Below are 25,386 nucleotides of genomic sequence, written 5' to 3' on the forward strand. Positions count from 1 at the left end.
TCAATGGTGGGCTCCAGAGTCGGCCTCTAAGGGGACTCTTCAGAAGCTACAGGAAGCATTTACTTCTGAGCCCTGGGAAGGCGCCAGCAGAGGAACAACCATAGGAGAAGTCTGCTTCCTCCTTGCCTAGGCCCCAGGCCCCAACCACAGCAGCACAGTGGCTGACTGACCTGGCAGACTTCCAGGTGCATGGAGTGCACAATCCATTCTGAAGCCAAACTTTGTCTCCTTATTCAACCCCCTCCTTCCTGGTGGTTGAGTAAAATAATCAAGTTTAGATGGATTTTATGTAAGTGAGAAGCCTCAGAATTAAACATTTGGTTGTCCTCAAGGGAACTGTGTGGGAAGATGTCCTATTATTTAGGGGCCACCTCTTTACTCCACGAGTCCTCTCTGTGTTCCCACTCTCCAGCTTTGAGAGAGGATGGAACAGAGGATGTGAGGAGACCTGGCTGCCTCCACCAGAATGAGGGCTAGCTTCAAATTCCATTGCTTTTCTGGCCTCAGTGAGCTCATCTTTAAAATGCCAGGGTGGGTGATGACCAAGTGTCCTTGTCACTGTTAAAACTATCATTCTAAACTCTGACTTTCTCAACCATATAATAATCATAATCATCATCACAATAATAATCATCATCATCATCATAAATAATATTGGGACTTATTGTGTACTTGCAAGGTGCTAAGAATTTTACTGCACTTGATCTTAGCCAAAAGACCGAGAAGCAATTGCTAAGAATTTTATATACATCCTCTCAGTCCTCACAAGAAACAGACTGAAGAAGTTACTTCGTGTTATACTTGTGTATCAGTATTCAGTCCAGCTGCTTATACAGAAATGCCCTAAAGAATAGTGGCTTTAAATTAGATAATTTTTCTTTCTTCCATGTTAAAAAAAAAGACACAAAACATCTGGAGCTGGGCTAGGCCATTGTTAACAAGATGGCTCGATGGTGTCATCCAGCTGTCTTTCTGCTCCACCATCCTTGGGATGTTGTACAAAGTCACTTCATGGTCCAAGATAGCTGCAATAATGCCAGTCATTTCATCTCCGTTTCAGGCAGCAGACAACGGGAGGAGAGAATAAAAGGGTCATTATCTTTTGTTCCTAGAAATCCAAGCACGATTTTCCTTATATTTTTTTGTTTAGAATTTAGCCAAAGGAAAGCTGGGATATACAGTCATTGTATCCCAGTCAGCAATGTGACACAGGTAGATATGAGTCCTGTTACAATGAAGATGAGAATGGATATCAGAGGAGATGCTAACAGTTTCTCCACCTTCCTCTTGAGCAGAGAAGAGCCAGGGTCAGAGTGGCTAAGCAACGAGCCTCTTAAAGACAGGCAGTTGGTCAGTGATTGAGGTGGGATTTGAACCCAGGAAGTGTGCATGCTGCTCTTAAGTGCTGTGCTATTTGGTCCCCCTTGGATTGCCTTGGTGTTTCTTTCTCCTTATCAGAAGCTTCAAAAAGTCTCTCCGGCTCTAAATTTGGTTCTTCTGTGTCAGAAGAGCATTTCATTGAGGCTTCATATTTGATCACCTCCAAAATCCAGGCAAGTTGGGCAGTGCTGCCAGCCTGAGGAGAGATTGCTCTTTGGCCAGGGTACTCCTGTCACTAGCAGATGCATCGCTTATGGTGTCTCCTCTGGGCCTTGGGCTCAGTCCTCATGCAAGACACCTTGGTCCCTCCTGATTTCTGCATCCCTTGCCTCTCCCCATGGTGTTTGTACCCTCTACCCTGAGTGCCCTCACTTCCTGTCTACCTTAATCCTGTGTGTTGCTTTAACAGAACACTACAGACCGGCAATTTATAAACAAATGCATTTCTCATGGTTCTGGAGGCTGGAAAGTCTAAGATCTAGGCACCCGAGTCTGGCAGGGCCTTGGTGCTGCATCATCACAGGGTGGAAGGGCAATTGAGCACATGTGACATCACAACAGGAAGTCAGGCAAACTCAGCTTTTTTATCAGGAGCCCACTCTTGGTGAGGGCACCAAGCCTCCATGGGGGCTGAGCCCTGGTCACCTTGTCACCTCTTAAAGATCCCATCTCTTAATACCATTTCAGTGACAATGAAATTTCAACCCAAGCTTTGGAGGGGACATTCAAACACTGTCCTTGCTATATTCTGGAATAAATTGGTGCCTATCTTCTTGGAGTGTATTTAAGGAAGACGATGGGATAACTTTTTGCTGTACAATTTCAGGTGGTGTAAGTTAGAGGTCCTTCCCTGACTAAGCCCTTAGAATAACCCTACAAAGGCACTACTTTTTTATTTCATTTTGATTTATTTTTTGGTACCGGGGATCGAACTTGGGTCCTTGCGCTTGCACAGCAGGCGGTGAAACCACTGAGCTAAATCCCCCGCCCACTACTTTTTTATTTTAAACTCCTACTAGGGTTGGTTTTTCTGTCTCCTCCTCCCTTCTTCCTGTCCATCCAGAGAGGTCTAAGAGCTGGACATGCAAAGCATGCTGGGGGCCAGCCGCCTTGGCATTGCTTGGGAGTTTTGGGAAATGCAGGGTGGCAGGCTTTCTCTGGAGCCCCTGCATCAGAACCTGTGGTGTGACTGGTCTTCAGGTGATGCTCAGGTACACCACAGGCTTGGGACGCACTGGCCTAGGAAACTGAGCTGTGGGGCTTCTGTTAAGTAACTATTGAGATAATTTGTCTCGGAGTTCACTTTGAAAAATACATTGCTTGTTTTGGAAGAAACTGAACTGAGAACAAGAGAGCAAAAATCAGGTAATAAAATAAATAATTATCACTTATGGCACAGTCTTGGTGCCCACTGTTTATCCCATGTGTCACGCAAATGTCAATAGTTCATTGGCTGGTTGATATATAAGGAGTGGGAACCAAGAAGAATAGATAAAAATCCTCATGCTTAGATTTCCTTTTATGATTCCCTGGTAAAATTATCTAAATCAGTGCACTTAAGTTTCCAAATGGCTTTTGGAAACCAGATAAGGTTGGCATTTTGGGTTCGTGTAATTGGCCAGTTTTGCTAAGAGACTGCAAAAGCACCGTTGTCTAAATAACTGTTTTAAGGATACAATCTAGGTTTAAAAGCCAACATGTGACTCACTTTAGATTGTTAAAAGCTCAAAGTAGAGAGCTGTTGTACACTCAGTCTCTTTATATTTGTATCGTATAGTAGTCCAGATACCTGAAAGAACAAGGGAGCTATTTATTTCTATGAGCCCAGGCTTAAATTGTGGGGCTCATCAAAGAATTTCATTAGGCATTTTAAAAACATTCCCTCCTGCCACAGGTTCTTCATGAACAGAGAGATTCATAAGAGGTTTTATACTTGAGTAGGCAGATGATGTAGTGGTTCAAAGCATGGGCTGCAGAACTGGATCACCTTTCTCTTTGCCAGCTCTGAGAGGTGAGAAAATGACCTGTTGTTTCTATAGGACTCTGGGCAGTGGCATATTACAGGAAGTGCTAGGTAAGCATTTACTGCTTCTGTGTCTTCCCCCAACACCCAGCATCTAACTTGCCTTTTAATTTCACAGACCAGGACATGGAGACAGTGGTTCAAGCCCTCTCCACTGCATGCATGGCCTAGTGGGAAAAGAGGGGGATCCTTCCCTGATGGCTGGGGCAGCTCTGTGCAGTTCAGCATCCACCCAGCAACTGTGTGGGAATTGCTTTGCACAGATGTTCCCCTGCGGGCCAAGTGTGGCCAATGGCAAGAACAGAATCAGTTTAGGCCCTGAGTTGTCTTGTACATTGACCTCTCTTCACTCCACACCACAACTCAGAGTAATTTTCAACTTTTCATTCCTGCATGAGGGGCGTTATGGCCTGGGATGTCGCTGGAAACCAAGCCAGTCTGTGACATCTGAGAGTAGGACAGCTATTTCAGCTGCTATTAACAGCAGAACACTTTTAAGTAATGAAGCTCAGAGCTACTCCTTCCCCAGGGCTTTGATAATTCTTCCCACCAATTATAGCACTTTACCAAGATTAACTAATTAATCCTCCCTACACACCCCAGAGACAAAATTAAGGCTAATTCTTTCACATGTGTAAAGCACCTTTTATCTAAGGATTACTAACACTGATGCATTCGTCTCCTGTGACAACATTGCAAGTTTCAGAGATGACAAGGAAAGTGTTCATTACCATTTCAAGAACTGGGAACAAAGAAAAAAGTCCCCTGCTAGGACACAGAGGCAAGGATGGGGGTAGCTGAGCAGGCACATGTAGACAAGATTACCATGGGAACAAACCTGTGACCTTCTAAGGGGATCTGTGCCCCCTCTCTACCCTCCATAATTCCTGGGGATGACACCCACAATAAAGAACAGGAAGACTGGTTTACGGGGATAGTCATGCACATGTTTAGCTTCCTAAAGAACCTCTCATTCCTACTGTCTCATTCACCTGTCTCCATAATACTGATTCCTTACACTATTCCTTCCTCTATTTACCAAAGTTCTGCTTGTGACTGAAATGGAATGGAGTCAATAGCCAAACTCTGTGGGGAGGAAGGAACTTGCGTAGGACTCCTGGTACATGGAGATTCTTAAAGAGAAGAGGAGGTGCGGTAGGAGGGAGGAAGAGAGAAGTCAGTCAGCCAAAGCTCTAGAATCAGCAGATAGGGTAACACTAGAGAAAGATGCATCTGTACCAAGCAGGCCAGTGTTCGCTCTGACGTCTTTGTAACTCTCTGGCCAGCAGATTAATTTTTCCTGACTTGATGGCACACACGGCTACTAGTGAGCTGCAGTGAGGTAGTAACCGCACCATCTGTCACAGGTGCTTGATAAAGGGGAGCTCAATAGCAATCAGGTGCTGATGACCATTTTGGAGCCACTTCTTGATCGGCCAAGTAGTCTTTGTTTGAAACTTATTGGTGCGGACAACACTGCCTTGTGTTGATTTCCTTCCTGACCAGCAGCTGTGATTCTGGAGCACAGAGCCCTGGGGCTGCTGACAAGAAAGTGGACAGCAGCTTCCTCCAGAGCTCTTGGGAACTGGGGTGTCAGAAGGAAAAGCTCCTGCTCAGTGCTCAATTCAAAAAAGTGAAGTTAAGAAGTATAGGAATCTTACAGGGAGATGCTTAGGCAAACGCCATCACCTTAGGAACTCTTTTCCAGAGCCTCTTGTTAAGCTAGGATGGTGTGTGTCTGTTGCAGACCCTGGGTGCTACAGATCTGTTGCCTGATATCAGCTATTTCAGCAAAATTTCCTGACACTATCTGAATTTCTCCACCAACTCAACCTTACAAACCACTTAATTTGACCAGTCTTCTTCAATCAAAACCTTACACGTAATTGGTTTCTGAAAGCCTGTGGTGTCCCCTGCCAGGTCCAGGGCACATTTGGAGAGAGAGTGGGTGGATGCTGGAAGGAATGAAGGAAGGAATTCCTCAGTGCTGCCTGCATCTTCTGCTCTGCTGTGGCCCAACAGTGCCCAGGGTGGTCAAGTCCAGGTGCTGAAGAGCCAGCTTATGCCAACCCAGCCAGGGCTGGGAGAGCTAAGATCCTAGTAATTTGGCTCCAGGCTCTGCTGCTGCCACAGACATCCAGCATACACAAGGTAGAGGAGTATCTCTCCTTTGTGTCAAAGGCCAAGGCAGTATGGGGCCTAGCATAGAGTTGGCAGAGACCTAGACTCCCACATGGTGTTATCCCTACAGTGTTGTCTTAGCCACAAGACTCTCTGTTGTACTCGCATTCCAGGCAGAATAAAGGGGAGAGGAGGAAGGGAAGAGCATGCTCCTTCTATTTCAAGTTACATCTTAGAGGGGTCCATATTCCTTCTGCTCATGCCCCATTAGCCAGAGCCTTGTCCCATGGCCATTCTTAGCTGCAAAAGATGATGGGAAATGTGTAGTCCTTATTGTGGGCAGCCAGTCAGTGAGTGTTACATTAATGGCCATCTTATTCTATCAAAAGGGAGATTAGATATTGACAAACAACCAGCCATTCCTGCCACACACTGATTTTCCATAATGTAGCATAAAGGCAATGTCTAGGTAGGCTTTGTGGCAGACACCTGATTCTGATGATATATAGGTTGAAAGGGTTTACTTCACAAAAATGTGTCAGTGTTGGTCTAGAAGCCTCAGCCTGTAAGTTATGTGAGCACAGTGCTGAAAGTCATATTGTCTTCAAATGCAAAGATCAGTGGCATGCTCTTATTAGTTTGGCTTGATCATTTTCAGTCGGCCATATACTCTCAGGAATGTAGGAAATGGTCAATCAAATATTGCTGCCTCTCAACTTTCAGAACCGCCGTGATGTGAGGGGGCAGAGATGGTGTAGTTTTTTTTTTTTTTTTTTGGTACTGGGGATTGAACTCGGGTCCTTGAGCTTGCAAGGCAGGCAGTGAAACCACTGAGCTAAATCCCCGGGCCTGTAATGGTGTAGTTTTGTGAGTGGACATGGCCCCTTTTAAGGAAATTGCCCTCTGTTGTCACATCTTCTGGTGAGGGGCACACCATGGCCTGTGTTGGTAATTGTCCTCCATATCTCTCCCCCCATCTTCCGGAGTACATGACAAACTAACTTGTCATCCCTCTTGCAGGAAGAGTAGCAACAGGGCCAAGTTATTTCCAATGGGATCTGAGCATTGGGTGTCAATCACAGGCTTACCCTGAAAATTGTGAGGGTCCTGCCGATGTCTTCCCCCTTTGCACTGTTAGCAACATTGACATAGAGGTCATCTCACTTTGACATGTAGACAATAACCACACCCTGAGGGGGTGGTGGAGCAGAAACCTGAAAAGAACCTGGGTCTCTGACTGACTTCATAGGCCAGAGAAAGTAAAGTCATTGCTTTCTACTCCACTGCATTGAGACGTATTTTGTTACCACAGTCTAGCCTTTAGTGTCATAATTACTCACATTATCTTCTTTTCCCCCAAGTGTGGTCCATGGGTAGGGAGTTTTCCATCAGGACTGTTCGCCCTGACTCCATAAGCACAGGACCAAGCTTGTTTTTCATGATGAACATTGCAAACTTGTTCTACTATTCAGCTTTTAAAATTGCATTGTATCCACACAAATGAATATTCACAGTAGCAAGAAAAAGTACAATAACTTGGAATGAATGTCTTAAAAGATATGTACAGCTGGACATGGTGGTATACATCTGTGATGCCAGCTACTTAGAGGTGAATACAGAGGATCGAAAGCTTGAGGCCAGCCTAGGCAACTTAGCGAGACCCTGTCTCAATATAAACAATTTTTAAAAGGGCTGGGGATGTAGCTCAGTGATGTAGTGCTTGCCTAGCATGTCAAGTTTCTGAATTTAATTCACAGTACAAGGAAAAAAGATATGCACAGATTCTGCATGAGGAAAATGATCATTTTTTTTTTTGGTACATAAAAGAGCTGATTAAATTTAGGACATAAAACATTGTGAAAAGTTCAATTGTAAAAATGTAGAGTCTATAAATTTAATTTATATTAAGTGATTCTAATACGAATCACTATGAGATTGCTTATAGACCATGATAACAATGATTTATCGTTGCCTCAAGGAACTGGAGATATAACTAAGAGGTACAGTGCTTGCCTAGCATACATGAAGCCCTGGGTTTGATCCCCAGCAATGCAAACAACCACAGAACAATAAGTTTTTGTGAAGAATAAATGAAAGAGAATGACCAAAAAACTGTGGAAAAATAAGTATTATTGAGAAAGTTTTCCCAACCAAGCATCAAAATTATCATAGTGCTACAAGAGGTGAATGTTTCATATGGTTTTAAGAATAGACTTATAAATTAATAGTTATAAGAAAATCCTTATAATAGTGTATATACACATACATATGTGAAGTTTGAACATCATAAATGTGAGCTTTAGTTTAGTAGGAATATTTACCCTGGTAAGTTAATGATCATAGGATAGTTTATCAAGCAGAAAAACAATTATTTATTCTTGAAACAGCAAAGACTGGTTTTTTTAAGGAAGTCATTTTAAAAATTAAAAAAATAAGTATATATTTATCTGATCTTCAGTGAGAAAGCAAAGGATAAAATCATAAATGAAATCTTGATAGATTTGATTATCCAAGAATAAAAGTTTTAGGTTTTAAAATCCATAAATAAGCTTAAAAGATAATTAACAACTGAGGGAAAATAAAAAACCCAAATAGCAAACAAATAAGCAGCTTTAATATATAATATATAAAGAGCTTTTCAAACCAAAAGAAAAAACTCTTCCATAAAGACCTTATCATACAATTTGCAATAACCAATAAACATGAAGAAACTCCAACCTCAATAATCAATTAACAGATGATTAAAATAACAGCGCAGTATGGGTCTTCATTTATTATTTATTGCCATATTTAGTGGTGAAGTGAAAATTCTTATATTCAACTATACTTGATCATATCCTTTCTAGGAAGTTAGTAATGTGTATCAAAAACTTAAAAAAAAATATTTATATTCTTTGACCAAACTATACCCTTCTTAGAATTTCTTGTGTGGACACAGTCAGAGATCTTGCAAAGATTTATGTACTAAGCATCATGCTATTAATGACAGAAAAAAATTACCAACCAGACATTGTTTGAATACATGATGGTTGGTTCTCCTGGTAGAATTTTATGCTGCCATTTAAAAAATTACATTTTTGGCTGGGCATCATAGTACATACTTGTAATCTCAGCTACTTGGGAGGCTGAGGCAGGGGGATTGCAAGTGTGAGGACAGCCTGGGCAATTTAGCCAGACTCTGTCTTGAGATAAAAAGGGCTGGAGATATAGCTCAGTGATAGAACACTTAGGCCTTCCATGATGCAAGTGTCCCCTGCTCTACCCCAAACTGTATCCCCATTTCCTACCTCTTTGCCCCTTCTTTGCCATTCCAGCCACCCTGTACTCCTGAATGTTCCCCCTACCCATCCAGTATTGGCCACCCCAGGACTTTGCACTTGCTAGTGCCCCTGCCTGAAACCTCTGCCTGAATACTGCATGGCTGCACCTTCTCTTTCTTTGGTCTGTGGCAAATTCACACCTTATCAGCCACAGGGTCCCTGATTACACTACTGCCTCCCCGTACTTCTGGTCCCCTTCCCCTGACTGACTCTTCTCCACTGCATTTGCTGCTGCTTGGCATGTAGCATATATATATATATATATATATATATATATATATATATATATATATATATATTTTATATCATCTACCTCTCCTTGAGGCATGTGGCTCAGTAAGCACAGGGAGTTAGTCTGCTTCATTCATTATTGTACACAGAGTAGGCCATCAATAAATACCTGTGAGAGTGAATAGAACTTTAACTGTAATTCACAGTGTCAAATGATTTTGGTACAAAAACTTCAAGTGATGGGCAGCTAGGAGTCAAAGGATGAGGCAGTAGTGACCGAGCTTTCGCCGTGGCTACTCCTGGGTGATGTTGATTTGATTGGTGATTTTGATTTTGCCATTATACTTTTCTGCAGTTTTGCAGTAAATGTATGTTGTAATAAAAGAGAAACCAATATGTTATTGTTATTTTTAAAGCCTATTATTTACAAAAATCCCTGCCTGCCTGTGCTGGCCAAACGTTCTGAATTGTAGAACAGTTCTGTTGTTCCATTTTACAAAACTGGTGGCTCTTCCATGGGGCTATATTTTATCAGCTCCCACCTTCCGGTATTTCCTTCCTCTGGCTGTCCCACTTCAGCGAGCATCTGGAGGTTGGGGATTTCTTTGGGCACTACTCAGTTTACAAAAGTGGCTCATTATTCTGGGAGTTCAGTGTTCCCTGCCAGTGCCAGCTCAGGTTCACCAAGCCTCCTGCTGCCCTCTGGGACCAGCATTACCAGTTGTGTGTGGAGGGATCAGAGATGGCTTTTCCCAGCCCTTAGGCCTCCAAGTCAGGAGGGAAGGCTTACTCGAGGGAAATTAGTTGAGAACAGATGAGTGAGATGGGCCCGCTGGCCTTAATCCGCTTCTGTGACTTCATAGTAGGCCACCCGTGGGAGTCCCACCTGCAGAGGTGGCAGCAGCTTGCCTTTGAGGAAGCCACATCACAGCAGGCATGTTTACCCCCAGGGCCAAGGTGGAAGACTGCCCTTAAACAGAGGTGAGCCTTGCCCTGACACCTTTGGGCTCCCTTCATGCATCTCCTCAGGTTTCTTTCTAGTTTGGGGGACTCAGCTGCTCCAGGTAAATGAAAGGTGACTACCTCTGGGCAGGCACTATTGTTCCACTTGCCACAGCACATCATTTATTTAAAAATAATTATGACATACAAAAAGTAGCCCTCCATACTGACCAGTCAGTGCACAGGCCTGGGCTGGGAGGAAGGAAATCATCAAAAACAACAGATTAATGTGCCCGCACCCCCCGGCACCAATGGCACTGTGCATTTTCACATTCAGTTATTATTTATAGACCCAGCTGGGGAGGGGAGTCATGGGCTGCTAGGAAGCCTGTGGCAGTCAGGACAGCACTGGCTTTGTTTGAGCAAAGATGACTGCATTCTGGTGTTGGACAGAGGCTGTGCCTGGCCCAGAGGGCTGATGGTTCCATGCTACCCAGGAGGGCTTCCTTTGCCCGCCTCTGACTTGTGGCTCACAGTAGCCCTTGCTGTGTCTTTTTAGAACATGCATAGTGCATAGCAATCCTTGGCATTTCTGGACCACAGCCGCCCAGGAAGGAACCTGAAAACACATCCATTGCCCTTAAGAATCCTCAGTCCCCCTAACTGGGTCCCTCTGCTTCAGTCTGCACACGCCAGGCAGGCACACCTCCGAAGTCCACTGCCAATGACCCTTGTGTTATCTGTCTATGCAACTCAAGAGAGCAGACTCCCCCAAGGCAGGCAGCACATCTGAGCTTGGATTTGTAGGTCCAGTACCTGGCACAGAGGTGCTCAGTGAACATTCTATGGACCAATTTTTGGAGTCTATCTTTGGAAAATTCATTTCAAACATTCTAAACAATGGCGATTCTTTGGGAAAATTTTCATTGAGGGCAACATTCATGGGATACTTCATGGGGATTGCGTTTTCTGAATCTTCAAATGCCAAAGGGGGAGGGGACCTCTAGATTGCTAGTAACACTTGGTCCTTTAGAAGGGACTTGTTACTAATATTTGATAGACTGACTGTCACAATAAAAATCTCTTACATGTATCCAATGCTCCACAATTTAAAGCCCTTTCAGCTGTTTTATTACTTACTATTGTTTACTCATCTCTAAAGGATGAGCTGGGAGGGGGGACATATTTTAAAATCTAAGAATCAAATAACTCTTCTGATTTATCTGAAAGCCTTATTTTTAGAAGGAAGTGCCATTTTGTTTTCATTCATTGCCTATTTATTGGATACTGATATGCTGGGCACTGTCTAAGGCACCGAAGATTCAGAGATGAAGTTACAAGTTCTAGTCATATTAGGAAAATTAATATAAAGTCATAAAGACTATAATAAAGCTGACACTGAAGACTATAGAAGCAATCGGCAAGAGAGCAGGTCTGCCTGGAGAGGTGGGGAGGGGTCAGACCCCCACGCTGGGGATGAGGATATGGATAGGGAAGGTAATGACGGTGGTGACCATGATAGTACTGCAACAGCATATGGTGTTCACCATGCTCCAGGCACTGTTCTGGGGTTTGCACATATGAGCTCAGGTAACCCTAACTACCCTGGGAGATAGGGCTCTTATTTTCATTTTACAGAGGAGAAAATCAAGGCACACAGAGATTAGGAAAATTGCTCAAGACTGCACCAGTAAGTGGTAGGCACTGCTTACTATATTTTGGCAGGCTGTGGACTAAAAATGACAACAATAGTGGCAAAGAATACAGTCTTCTGCTACTGCTAAAATGCACTTTCCTTGGTCACTGTCCTGATTTGAAGCTCACTTATTAAACCTTAACCCAGTCCTGGGCCAGGGATTTAGTTCAGTGGTTTCGCCGCCTGCTGCGCAAGGGCAAGGACTCGAGTTTGATTCCCGGTACCACAAAAAAAAGAAGAAATCTTAACCCAGTCCTTAAATTTGGCAGTGTGCCGAGGGCCCTTCCTGTCCAGATATTACACTTGGTTCATGGCCTTGGCCCCCCGTACCTCAAATAGCCCACCACATAGTAATGGTTAAAATAGGGATTGCAAGTCCTACAGTCTTGGGCTAGGCTTCTAGCCCTGTCAATCCTCAGCTATGTGACCTCTGAGCCTTAACTTCCTCATCTATAAAAAGAGGATAATAGACATTGCTATGCCTCTGAGGTCCCTCACCCCACACCCATCACACAAGACGAGGCCCCATCCTCACAGATGCTGAAATTGAGCCAACCTGGAAGCCTGAGAGTGCTCTGGCATGATTGGAGCCATTGTTCTGCTCCGGGGAGGGCCCTGTGGAGGGAGGGGCCCAGGGCTTCAGGGCCTTAGGCAGATGTGGCAGACATCTGCCTCGGGGATTTCCTCTACCTTTCTGTTTGGAGATACAAGCTCGTCCTTCAGGGGCTGAAGTAAAGGAGTTGAAGAAACTACTTCTCGGAAACAACACTTGTGGCTGTCTGGAGGCTAGCAGCCAGACTGGAAATGGGCCTGGCCTGGGGCTACATCCCTGGGGTGCTGCTAGGAAAAACCTCAGCCAACAGTGCTGCTCTCTGTTTATTCAGGGGTTTCCTCCCTGGAGTTGCCAAGGAAGCAGCTTTGTGAAGAAAGGGAAAACATGTGGATTAGACAAGCCACCCCTGGGCCCACAGAACTCAAATGGCTGAGGGGCAGAGTACAGTCCAGTCTCTGCCCTGCGTGGGCTCCGGGCCAGCTGCACAGACAGACGCAGGCCCTTCAGAGGGGCTGGCCTTGTGGCCACTGTCTCCTGGGCAACCTGGTAGCTTCAGGTGGGCCACTTACTCTTCCAGGACTTCAGGCCGCTCAGGTGATTTCTGAGAGAGATTTATTTGCTTATGTGTTACAGAAGTATCAGTCTCTTCATGAACTTTGTCCCACCTCTTCCTTATTATCCTCGATGGGAAGAAGATTTTAAAGCAAAATGATATACTGAAATTATTCTAATATTGAAAAATCATAATAATAGGAAGAGAGAGGTTTTTCTTTCCAATGAGGCCTTGGAAGAAAAGAGTTCATGTAGCTTTCCTGGAATGAAGGGCAGGCTTCCTCGGCTCCATGGCTTCAAGGCTCTTGGTGATGGTGCTAAAGGGGTGGGGAGTGGGGATAAGCCAGAGGGTGAAATGAAGGAGGGAGGAGGCTGAGGAAGCAGCAGGAAGTGTTTGTGTTGAGAGTCTGGTTCTGCTTGGACTGCGGTTAGTCCATAGTTGCTGGAAGGCCATATTTACTGAAGTAAATGCATGACTTTACTGTCCTCTGGACTCTCAGCTACCTGTCATCAGTTACGAGAAACACTGGATTCTTTCTGGAACTGGACTATGTGTTCTAGAGGAGGATAAGAAATCATGGTCTACTTTGATTCAATAGCCTGAGTATGTCCTGTACCTTGCTTTGAGCTGAGGAGACAACAGAAAGCCTGTGGGAACTGCAATGACCACCAGAGAAGCCAGCAAAGGACCAGTGGGAGCCTCTTTTGTGTGCTGCTCCAGGAAGGCTTCATGGAGGAGGCAGGTCTTCCTCTGGCCTTGAAGGGTGACAGGTCGGAAACAGCAAATGAGACGTGGGACTGCACCAGGGACATAGCATTGCAGAGTGGCCTTCTGGCCCAGGTGTAGCAAGATCTTCACAGGAACACCTAGCTCTGTCTGGAAATCCTCCTCCTGCCATGGGTTACTGGCCCCAGATCAGTCAGTGCACAGGACAGGATGCTGGACCTCATGGCTAGAGCCAGCCTGGCCAGGCAGGCTCGGGGAATTCTCTGCACTCTGGGCTCTTTGGCATCTTGGCAAAGAATGTCCAATTATGTTTCTATATGGAGAAGTTAGGGAAGCTAAGGGATATACTCATGCTCAGGAAGGCTTTGCCACACACAGGTGCTGGAGAAAGGCACAGATGAGTAGAGAGCAGGTAACCATCCCAGGTTGGGTGGGCTGAGCTCAAGCCTATGGCGGTGCTCCCAGAGCTTAGGTTCTGTGGGTGTGCAGATGCCTTTGAAATGCCTGGGAAACCTCTCATCTCTGACATTCAGATCTGCAAACCTCCAGGTCCTGCTTCAAGGACTTCCACCAGATGCAGAGTAACGTGACCTGGACCACACTATGCCGGACCTCATCCCTTCCGCTCACCCATCTTGTTTTATCTAACTTCTTCCATGGGCACACTAAGCCTCCTTTGTAACTAGGTCAGAAAGGTCCTTTTTCTTTCCTCCACCAAGAATTTTATAAGAATCTTGGAACAGTTGGCATAGATAATGAGAAAAGCAGGACTGAGTAGACAGTTACAATGTCAAGGGATTTGGAAGAAAAAATATTTTTCCCCCTGTCATTGTATCCAGTGGAGAAAGAGTTTCAAGCCATTCTGAGAACTATGAGAGGGATTATGCAGTTCAATAGCAAAGTGCATCATATAGAGTCCCTTATCTTCATGGGAAGATTTATAAATAATCAAGAATATCCTTTTAAAGAAGGGAGATGTATAAGAAATTGCTATGGACTATTCCAGCTAACATGTGCTGTGATGCCTATAGTACATGTGGTAAATCTGATGCCAGAGCTGAGAACACTTTGGCTTATAGGCTACAAGAGGAAGGATCCGGAGAGGAAAATTTTTCACTAGCTGAGTGAGACCGCAGGATTCAGTGCTTTATTATGACGGTGAGTGGCATGTTCTCCCACACTATGGACTGTTTAGATTTACAAAGCACACGTTGAGAATGTCATTTAATGTGTGTTCTGACCACACAGTATAACATTTCTAGGTTTGCTTTTGAGATCTGAGATGTTTAACTCAAATCTCCATATGGTCTGCGCTATGGGGTTTTTTTGTGTGTGTGCTATGGGTTTTAATACACAGTGTGTTTATTTTATAACTGGAAAGTGTTAATAGTGGAATCCTTTTTCTTCCTTTTTTTTTGGTACTGGGGATCGAACTCAGATCCTTGTGCTTGCAAAGCAGGCAGGCAGGCAGTGGAACCACTGAGCTAAATCCCCGCCCCCTTTTCTTCCTTTCTAAAAAAAAAAAAAACCCAACAAAGTCTTCTTAGTGCAAAATTATCAAGAACATATTTTTTACTGCCATGTTGTGCTGAGAACACACATGTCTTGATCTTGCCTATACTTTTCAACGTATAGCTGCTACCTTAGTTCAGTCCTTTATCATCTCCTCTTTTAATTACTATCATTACATAACTCCTTTTCTTACATCCTCTCTTATTCTCCTTTTATTTATCAGTCACATTTAACTTTGTAACATCAAACTGAAAGTACAGTCTAATATAGTTGACGACACAGGCCAGGGTGTGTGGAAACAAACGCTCCCAGAGATGCCAGTGGTGTACGCTCTAGGTACATTCTCTTTGAGGAATATAGAATGAAGTTCAGTCAGAAGGAGTCAGAATGAACATGAGGCTTGAAATAGCTGCAACCGTGAGGGGAAAGCCTAGAGCAGTTGTGGCGAACCTTGGGCACAGGTGTTATTTGTTTTAAGACAGAAGATGTTAAACTAAACCCTCAGTATTCAGGTTTAAGTACAGTGTTGGGATTTTGTGATAAATAAGTGGGCTTGGGGTTGACGTTTGGGCACTCGTCTCTAAAAGATTTGCCATCATTGGCCTAGAGCTTCCAAAGGCCTACCGAGGAAAGCTAACACAGGGAAGTGTGGCTGAAGGGCAGGGCCTACTGAGATCAAACTGTGTGGCATGCTGAAGCTGGATGAATTTCCCTTTGCTTTTGGTTGGTGTTAGTCTCAGCTGGCCTGAAGTAAGTTACCTTTCCCTTGCAACTAGAAGGATCCTAAGTGCTGAAGAACTGCAAGTAGCCATGAAAGAAAACCAGACAGATCTACTTGTGCCCATGTGGAATGATACTATGATACCTTGTAAAGTAGAGATGTAATACAGTAGATATAGCATATATTCATTTATATATAATTTAAAAGTTATGAGAGTGGGTAAGTGCTTATGCATATGTGTGTGATGTATATAAATGGCCTTGGCTAGCCCAGGTAAGGCCTTTGAACAAATTAGGGAAAAAATTTTAACTTTGGTGTATGTACCCCCAGGCCAGGAAGCAATTTGGCAAGCCGGTGTGCAATGGATTGTAATCTCTTCTACTCTCCTTGGTTGGGTGGCCTTGCACACAACAGTATGCTGCCGCCTTTGTGTTTAAACAGGTATGCTTATTTATGATACCTCTAGTAGGATATATGTAAAACTAGAAAGTTTCCTCCTGGGAAGGGAAAACTGGGAGTTTAGTGATAAGTGGCAGAAAAGAGGCTCAATCTTCTATACTGGGTTGGAGGATGAAATTTGTTACCATCTTCACAAATTACTTTTTATATCTAGTTCTCTAAGTAAATAAGAAAGAAAACAAAATTCACAGAATTGATCTCAGTTACTCTCCACCTTGCTTAAGTAAGCCTTCAGTGGCATGGAGAAATTCCTGATACTGCAGCACATCAATTCAAAGGTCCCTAACAACTGGCCTTAGCCTACCTCCCCTCCCAGTGGTCCAGGTGCTTCTGGAAGGCTGGATTGTTACGATTCATCTTAGAATCAGGCTTACTGGACCCTTCTCTGCTCTGCTCCGTGCTCTGCCCAGGGAGCCACCCCCCAAGGTATGCTCACAGCCCTCTGTGCCTTTCTCGTTTGTGTTACTTGCCGCACTTGATTGTAATTACAGCTATGAACCTGCTATTGTACAAGTGAGCCGTTTGAAGGACCTGAGACAGTTGGTGCTTGTAACTTGATGGGAACAGGTGCCTTATACCTGTTCCGTGAAAGAATGGAGGTGGGTTCAGGTTCCAGGTCTCTTTACCTAACTTTCTACCCCTTTCAGAAGTCTCTTTTCGTACAGCTGCAAATCCTTATCTATTCTTTGCCTCTGTGCTCAATAGCAATTAGCCAGGTTGTAGGACATCTAGAGTTTCCAGCCAGTGCAGATTGTGTTCATCAGTGTTGGCAGCTCAGGGAGTCTTCTTTCACTTCCTGAAGGGTGCATCTGAAACTCAGAACTGGTCCCGTGACCCTTTTATTAGCTCTCTCTTTTTTTTTTTTGCCCCAACATGCACAGGCTGTCAGAGAGAGTTCATCCAGTTTAGAAAACTGAAGAGGCTTGGGAGAGGAAGAGGAGATGAGGCATTGTAAAAATAGGGCCAGTCTCTTGGGCATCTGGCCCACCCAGTGGTCCGTCCCCTCGGCAATGCTGATCTTATGTGGAGGCCCTGTTCGGGAGCTTTTCCCAACCACGCATCATTCCTGTTAAATAATCCTCAAGCACAGTAGAAATCTGCCGCCTGTACTTAATACCAGCAAAGTGGTTTCTCCAGGAAAGAGACACAGGGATGAGGTGGCTCCCTCCTCATTTACCCAGAGATGCTGGCCAGGTTTGGCTGCAAGACCCTGACTCCCATGGGGTCAGCTACTCCGGAGAGCATTGGAGTGAGGTAGAAGAGAAAAAATAAAGATGAGTAAAAAGGAGACAAGGAGAATCATATTTTATACTATTATTATTGTAATTATTATTATTATTATTATTATTTGGTACCAGGGATGGAACTCGGGTCCTTGCGCTTGCTCAGCAGGTGGTGAAACCACTGAGCTAAATCCCTGGCCCGAGAATCATATTTTAAAAACTGTACTTTTAAGAAAACCTGCAGTTACTCAAGGTTACAATGTCATTTTCTCTTCCAGGAAATTCTCTTCAAAAAAATTCTAAGGGTCTTAAAGACAAAAGAATTGGGCACTGAGTGTGTGCTTTTCAACCATAAGTTCTGCTCTCTCCCAGTGAGCTCCATCCTCAAGAAAGTTGTGCTATTAAGTGGGGAGCATGTCTCAAACACATGTAAATGGTTTCCCTTCTAACCTAGCCACCAAAGGGTGACCTGACAGACAGGAGAAACACACAGGCCACCCTTCTTGCAGGGACCTCACGACCAGTAAATACACCTACTTGCACACCACAATGTACCTCTGTCTTGAGTGCCCACACTGTATCCTCTCTGAGTATGTGCTTTTTTTTTTCATTTTATAAAATATCATTTTAATTCTTGTCCTTAAAACTATAAAGATTATACATGATTTGAAAATGAGACTGTACCAAACAGTGGAAAAAGAATCATCCGTTCATTCCTTTCCTTTTGTCTGGTCACTCAAAAAGACAACGTTATCAGCTATGATTGTTGTTGCTTGTCGCCTCACGTTATTCTTATCCATGTATTCACCATAGTCTATTTTCCCTTCCATGAAAACTCGACACCCTTTTTCACATATTGATAGGCTACATCTCTAAAGCCTGGCCGAAACACTGATATTTGGTGCCATGGTGTCTTTTGACTGACATCACCTATTTGGTATGCTTCACTGTCCCCTGATCACCACATCTCATTTGTTGCTAGAGAAAATATGGTGATTGGATTTTTTCCTTCCACCTGTCTTATGACAGGGTCCTGACCCACTCACCCAAGTAACTGTACCCGATTTAGTCATCTTTCAAGAACAAAACTGCTGGCTACTTCAGACTCATGTCTTACAAACTGACGAATCACCTGTAATAAAGGTCTTCGAAAAAGCAGGGCTCCTGTCTTTTTTTTTTACAATCTAATCTTTTGGGTTCTTCCTGACGCACTAGCCAGCACTACCTCCACCATGGAGATCGCTTCCGGAGCACAGAAAAAGCCAGGCTCGAGAAAGGAAAGAGAAAACTGTCCGTAGTGTGTGTTGTAGAAATGTTACCGGCTCTGAGTATGTGCTTTTAACATTCTGCCTTGAAAGTTCTTATTGTGTGATGGAAGTCAGCAAACTAACAACTTACTCTATGGGCAGGGTGCCTTGAGGTTCTCAGTCTCATCTTTAGGGACCTCTTCGGACCCTATCAGGTAATAAGTAGGTGTTCTGGAAAAACCCAGATAGCTGTTGACTGGCTAATGATGGATAAAGAAGACCATGGGGTGCTAGACCCATCTCTGGTTTTCACCTTGGAGAACAATGGTTGGGTTCAGGTGCCAGTTTTGGGTGACAGATTCAGGAACCCTGCTAGCTCACACAGTGTCTTCATAGGAATCAAAAAGAAGGCTCTTGGGATGGGGATTTAGCTCAGTGGTTCCGGCACCTGCCTCGAAAGCACAAGGTCCGGAGTTCGATCCCCTGTACCAAAAAAACAACAAAGAAAGGCTCTTCTCTGGGGTGATACAGCCCCACGCTGGGGTGCAGAGCTTGGAAGGTGGAGGTACCTTTCTCCAAAGAGAGATGATTCATTCCTCATGTGGATGCAGCAAGGCTCCTGCATCTCAGTGCCATTATGCAGTGCATGAGCTGCACAACCATGCCACAGCATAGAAAGCACAGCTTGCTGGGCTCTTAGAAGGGAGAGTGTGAGGCAAGTGAATGGATAACAGCTTTCTACCATTGTTTTGAGTTGATTTTTCCCCAAGTATGGAACTCCTTTGGAATCACCTGAGATACTTGAGAAGGATTCATACCTGGGGACCCATCTCAGACCAACTTAGATCCTCTAGAGAGTGGGACCCAGCAATCTGGATTTTCCACCAGGTACTGAGATGCTTTGAGGGCCCACAGAAGCTTAAAAACTGCCATTTTAGCAGCTGTTCCATCAGAAATCCTTGGGATCTGTCTTTTTAGGGGGTCTAGAGCTGTCGGGCTGAACAGAACAAAAATTGGCCATCCATTCCCTGAGCTCTGCTGGGTTGTCTCTTCATGTGTCCTTGAGGACTTTTCTGAAGGTTTCATTTCTGGGCTTTGGAGCTGGTGTCATTGTTTTCTTTGCCACCACCACTTGGCTTTTTCTTAAAAGGCAAATTTAAAAATAATAACTTTAGCCACGTTTGGTGATGTATACCTATAATCTCAGCACTTGAGGCAAAAGGATGGTGAGTTTGAGGCCAGGCTGGACTGTGTTTGGGATATCATAAGTTCAATAACATATATTATTAAAATTAATTTCACTTTTTTTTTTGGTACTGGGGATCGAACTGGGGACCTTGCACTTGTGTGGCAGGTGGCACAACCACTGAGCTAAATCCCCAGCCCTTTTTCTACTTTTTAATGAGGCTATGTCTTAGTTACTTTCTCATCACTGAAACACTATACCCAACACCCATAACTTAAAGAGGAAAAGTTTATTTCGGCTCACACTTTGTAGAGGTTTTATTCCATAGTTGGGTGGCTCCAAGGCAGGACAGCATGGCAGAGGAGAAATAGTTCATGACATGGCAGCGGGAAACAGAGAAAGGGATCAAGGGAGGAAGGATATGGATCCTTCCAGGGCACACCCTCAGTGATCCTTCTCCAACCAGGCTTCACCTCCTGCTGTAGTCAGGGCTTGCAAGGAAATAGATTTAATACAGGACACATAATTTACAGGATTGTTTTATACTATTCACCCAAAAAGTAAGATGCAGAGGAGTGCAAGAGATCTGTCCACATGCTAGCGTACCAAGGAATCCAGCTGAGGGCCTGGATCCCATGGGAATGTCACGCATAAGTCCAGCCTGAGGCCTAGAGCCTGTGGCAATGTCTCATGCAAGTCCGTATCCAGGATCTGCACCGGGAAGGCCTAAAGGCCAGTGGAGGAAGCTAGAAAGCCTGCACCGGCCAGTGCAGGGTGAAGGATCTGTGCCACCAGGTTGAGGGATCTGCACTGGAGCCAGGAAGTGACAGTAAAGATCAGAGCTCCTTCAAAAAGAACAACATTCATCCCTCGCGACAGTAAAGATCCAAGCTCCTTTGATGAGAACAGCCAAGTTTGCATCAGGAAAACCAGCTGTGGCAAGCTTCTCCAGGAAAATCAACAGCAGACAAGTATAAAGTCATCAGCGGACTAATCGACTGGTGAAGCTCACACCCCCATGATCCAATCACCTCAATGGGCCTGCTCTAGAGTTTGTGAAAGAGAAGTCATTGGTGATCTAAATTGTAAGTCACGTGATTACTGTTGGGATAAGGGGAAGGGAAGGTGACAGCTAGGAGCAGTTCAAAGGGCCCTAACGCAGGCTTGGGAGCTGCGGAAGGGCTGTGGGAGGAGGTGGTGCACAGAAGGTGTGAAGTGCAGAGTGAGACGGGAAGGAGTACCGGAGGTGCCAGGGTGCTGTGTCTTAGGGGAGCTGTAAGTAGTTCAGCATGGCTGCAGTGGAGTGGGGGGGGGAATAGGGGAGGGATAGTCTGGAGAGGCAGTAGGGCCAACTCTGGCGACCTGGGTTCTTTCTTTCTTTCTTTTTTTTGTTAACCCTTTGCTAGGAATATTTGAGGCAAATATTTTTTATCAGAAAGAAGTTTATTTTACCTGCCTAAATGTGTTAATCTTTTTTATTAATTTGGATTTCTTCTAATGTTCCAAGCCTGAGAAAAGTATCATTTCTACCAATTTATTTAGTGTTCTATTAAATTGTTCTTATTTTTCAAAGCAGTTTTTTGTGTGTGTGTGTGTGCTGAGGATTGAACTCAGAACCTTGTGCTTGCAAGGCAGGCGGTGGAACCACTGAGCTAAATCCCAGCCCTAAAAGCACTTTTTAATATTTTTAACTTTTTAATCTTTTAACCCGGCCTGTAGTTCATCTAGCAATATTATACTGGTAATATTTCTCAAAGTGGGGTTAGAGACCATTTCTGTTAGACCTATTTGCAGCATGCATTAAGAAATATTTTTTTTTAAATTAAAAAAATAAAAATAAAAAAATAAACTTACTTGAGAATAATTTCAGCTTTACAGGAAAGTTGTGAAGATAATGCAGACAGTTCCAGTGTAGCCCTTACCACCAGTTCCCCTTGATGTTATTGCTGCAGTGCTTTCTCAAAACAAAGAAATCAACATTCACACATTACTATTAACTGAACTCAGGTAATATTTAGATTTCACCAGTATTTCCATTAATGTCCTCACTCTGTTTCTAGAATCCAACCCAGGGCAAATGGATTTAGTCTTTCTGACTCTTTAGACCTCTCTAGTCTATGGCGGTTTCTCAGTGTTGTTCTTATTTTCCTGGCTTTCAGTTTCTAGAGGAGTATCAGTTTGATATTTCATACAGTGTGCCCAATTTGGGTTTGTCCAGTGTCTCCTCTCATGATTAGACTTGGGCCACCTCAATAGATTTTGACTCAGTAAATCTGGGAGGTCCAAGAATCTGAATTCTTAATGCACGCTCCAAATGGGTTCTTTCTGCTAGAGAGCTAGGACCTCCTTTTCCAGGCAGTGAAATTGGAAGTGTTAGACACAAATGGATATTTGGTTTCCTTTCCACCTGCAGTGGGCAATAGACAGGGAGGGGCTCAGCAGTGCTGCGAATGAAGAAAAAGTGTTTATCTGTGTATTCCTTTTTTTTTTTTTTTAACCAATAACATTATATATACAAGGGAACTTTGTAAATGTAATTTCCCTGTATAAATGTTAATTTATTATGTTTAGTTGGACCTTGATCTTACTATAAGAATATTGAAATTATAAACTCTAGCTCTGGGACAGTTGTAATATTTGCTTCATTTTATATTCAGAGGTGATTTTTTAATAACAATCTAAATAGGATAATAATAATAACAATAATAATCCTTTTTAAAACAAAAGAGAGTAACAGTGCTGAAATTTCACGTTCTAGACTTTACAGGGGTGGAGTAGCCCAGGTTATAAGCCAAAGATATTATACCATTTCATGTTCTTGCAGGGTGTAATGTATCCAGAAGTTAAAGACCAAAGGCATACATGAAAGAGCCAACATGATCTCTCCATTTTTGCAGAATACATCTTTATTCAGATCGCTATTGTCATCAAAATTCCAACAGAGCAGTAAACTAAATGCCTAGCATGGGATGTTCAGGAAGTCTCACTTCTGTGTGTGGTTTAGCTTGGCTCTTAACATGCAGTAAAATGGTTAGCATCTGAGACCTCACTTATCTGGAAGTGGTTAGTTTGCACATTGCCTACTTTTCCTTGAGGTTGCTCCAGGGATGAGAGAAGAGCAGAATTTGTCCAGAGCAAAGATTTTCATGCAGATGAATGTCCTTTTGCCCCTAGAAGGCTGAACTGCATTACTTTCACCTAAATAAAAGGAGGTTCTCCAAGGAAAGGAATGGTTTTAGGAAGTTTGTTCATTCCTTCTTCCTATTTATTGAGCCCCTAACATATACCAGGAACTTTGTTAGTCATTGAGAATAGATGAATAGAAAAGGAGCTCAATGATGTTCATAATCATGGCTCAATCAAGTAAGGAAATATATCAGTATATACCAATAAGCTATAGTGAGGTTTAATGGTACTGTAAAGTTATGCACACAGAGCTGTTAAGGCCCAAGGGAGGAAGACATTCAAATTTATTCCAGACAAGAGTAGAAAGGGCAAGAGAGCTTTCACCTGGGAGGTGACATCTAAGTCTTGAGGCATGAATAAGAGAAGACAAGGCATGAAGGGCATGCTGGTAAGTAGAAAGGCGTGGTTAGCTGGATTTGTGAACAGGAGTGTGAGCACAGTAAGGTGACAGTACCCAATGAAGCAATTGACAGGTCAGTAAAAGAAGAACTGGGAGGAACCTAGAACAGCCTCTGGAGAGATGTGGGCTTCTTCCAGGACCTGTTCAATTGGAGAATGACAAAATCCAGTCTACTTTTGAAAGAATTCCTGCACGGATGGGTGGGAAGAGCCTACTCAATAGCCCGAATTGAGACTTGCTGGAAAACTGCAACTGTCTGCACTTCCTTTTGTTCTCTCTGCCAAATGTCTAGTCCGCCCTGGGCCACTAGGCAAAGGCAGGATTGTCTTAGAGCAGAATAACCTTCCAGTTGCTTAGCCAAGGACCCCACGGGGTGCGTCACAGACAAATCACAGCTTGCCTCCTCACACTAGAGGCCTTCCAAGGGCTAGAAAGAACCTTACTCACCAAGTGGGGATGGCTCATTGTGTCCCGGGCCCATTCCTCTGTGGCAGGAGTTGGCTGGCTGGTGGCTTGCGAGCCCAGCCCTTGCCTGGTGCCTGTGTCCTCGTGGCTGCTGGGAGGTCAGACTCTCCCCCTGGCATGAGGCTGGCTCTTGGCAATGCAGTAGGGTGGTGAACCCTGGTGAAATGTGCAGTTTCCTCTGGCCATATGCCACTGTTCCCACTGTGCACTGATGCCCCACCCAGAGGCAGGATGCCCTGCCCTGTGGAGCAGGTGGAAGTGATAAATACACTTGTTTTTGCATTCAAGCCTTTCCTGGCTCAGGGAGGAAATGCATCTGCAGCCTGCCTGGACTCACCGCTCTGTGCCTCTGCACAGGCTGCCTTCCCTGGCCCCGGCTTTCATACAATCTGGAGGCTGGGTAATGATTACACTGGCTTGCAGGAGCCCCATCAAGTCCTCCAAGGGCAAGGGCGCTGAGATGAAGGGCCCTTCGGGGCTGCTTATCAACATCAAAGGCACCTAATCACAGCACTCCAGGTAATCAAAGCCCAGCCCAACCCTGCCCCTCATTTCCCTTATTACAGCAATGCACTCTGTTTATCTCTACCCTGTGAATGGCAGAAGGTCAGGCTGCCCTTAGAATCCTTTGTAGAGGCTGGGCACTTACCTGGGTAGAGAAGCAGCATGTATTTCACTCTTTACCTGTGAGAAACTGAGTGTACTGAAACACTCCAGAGGCATCTATGAACTCCAACCCCCAGATGCAGCCATGCTAATAGGACTAACCTTTGTAGGAACAGGCTTGCAAGAAAGGTGGGCCAGGTGAAGCCAGGGCAGGGCCTCCTCCAACTGTTCTCCTCTGGATGCTTGGCTCCCTCCGTTGTCAATGTCCCTAGGCAGTTCATCCCTGGTCAGATACTTGCTAAATGCCTGTGCATGCCAAGCACTGTGCGCATTGTATGGACAGGAAACTGTAGACTAAGCTGTGCTGTATGCTAATAACCCGGAAATTTGTTTGGATAGTCAGTATTCCTTGGCTGATATATCTTAGCTCATTTCTGAAAGCAAAAAGCTAAGGTATTAAAAATCATTTTGCTGTTTATTACCCCAACCTGGTGAGATATATTGTCCTTTGGTGAGAAACAAAACCGAAAAGTGTACCCTTTGCTCTCCTTTTTAAATATAGCTTAAGGAGGGCCTGAAGGCCACAGCTTTGCTCAATCAACAGCAGTACAACATCACAGGTAAGCCTGTTCAGTAAGAAACAGCAGCGAGCTTCAGATCCTCCCAAGGCTGTGTGACCTTGGGCAAGTCTCTGCCTTTTCTAAGTTCAGTTCCTTCATCTGTAAAAGAGGAGATACAGATACGGTCAACTTCATAAGGTCATTTTGAGAATTAAAAGGAAACCAAGGTAAGGTATTGAACAAAGAGATATTCAGTAATATTTTTACATGCCCATT

General features: G+C 44.2%; 1 long non-coding RNA gene and 1 pseudogene across 1 annotated transcript in view; both read right to left on the reverse strand.

Annotated features, from left to right (window-relative positions):
- LOC147829959 (uncharacterized) overlaps positions 1–24,321 on the reverse strand; it is a 37,433-nt gene extending 13,112 nt beyond the window's left edge. The window contains exons 1-2 of the long non-coding RNA XR_015447035.1: positions 23,927–24,321; positions 21,748–21,847 (exon numbers count right to left, since the gene is read on the reverse strand). This is a non-coding gene — a long non-coding RNA (uncharacterized LOC147829959). The remainder of the gene's footprint in view (positions 1–21,747; positions 21,848–23,926) is intronic.
- LOC101710988 (single-stranded DNA-binding protein, mitochondrial pseudogene) lies at positions 9,138–18,634 on the reverse strand (annotated as a pseudogene).
- Positions 24,322–25,386: the final 1,065 nt, after the last annotated feature.

This window comes from Heterocephalus glaber, unplaced genomic scaffold, assembly GCF_053883595.1.
Source record: "Heterocephalus glaber isolate CG9 unplaced genomic scaffold, H.glaber_assembly_v1.0 deba00000347, whole genome shotgun sequence".
NCBI lineage: Eukaryota > Metazoa > Chordata > Mammalia > Rodentia > Bathyergidae > Heterocephalus > Heterocephalus glaber.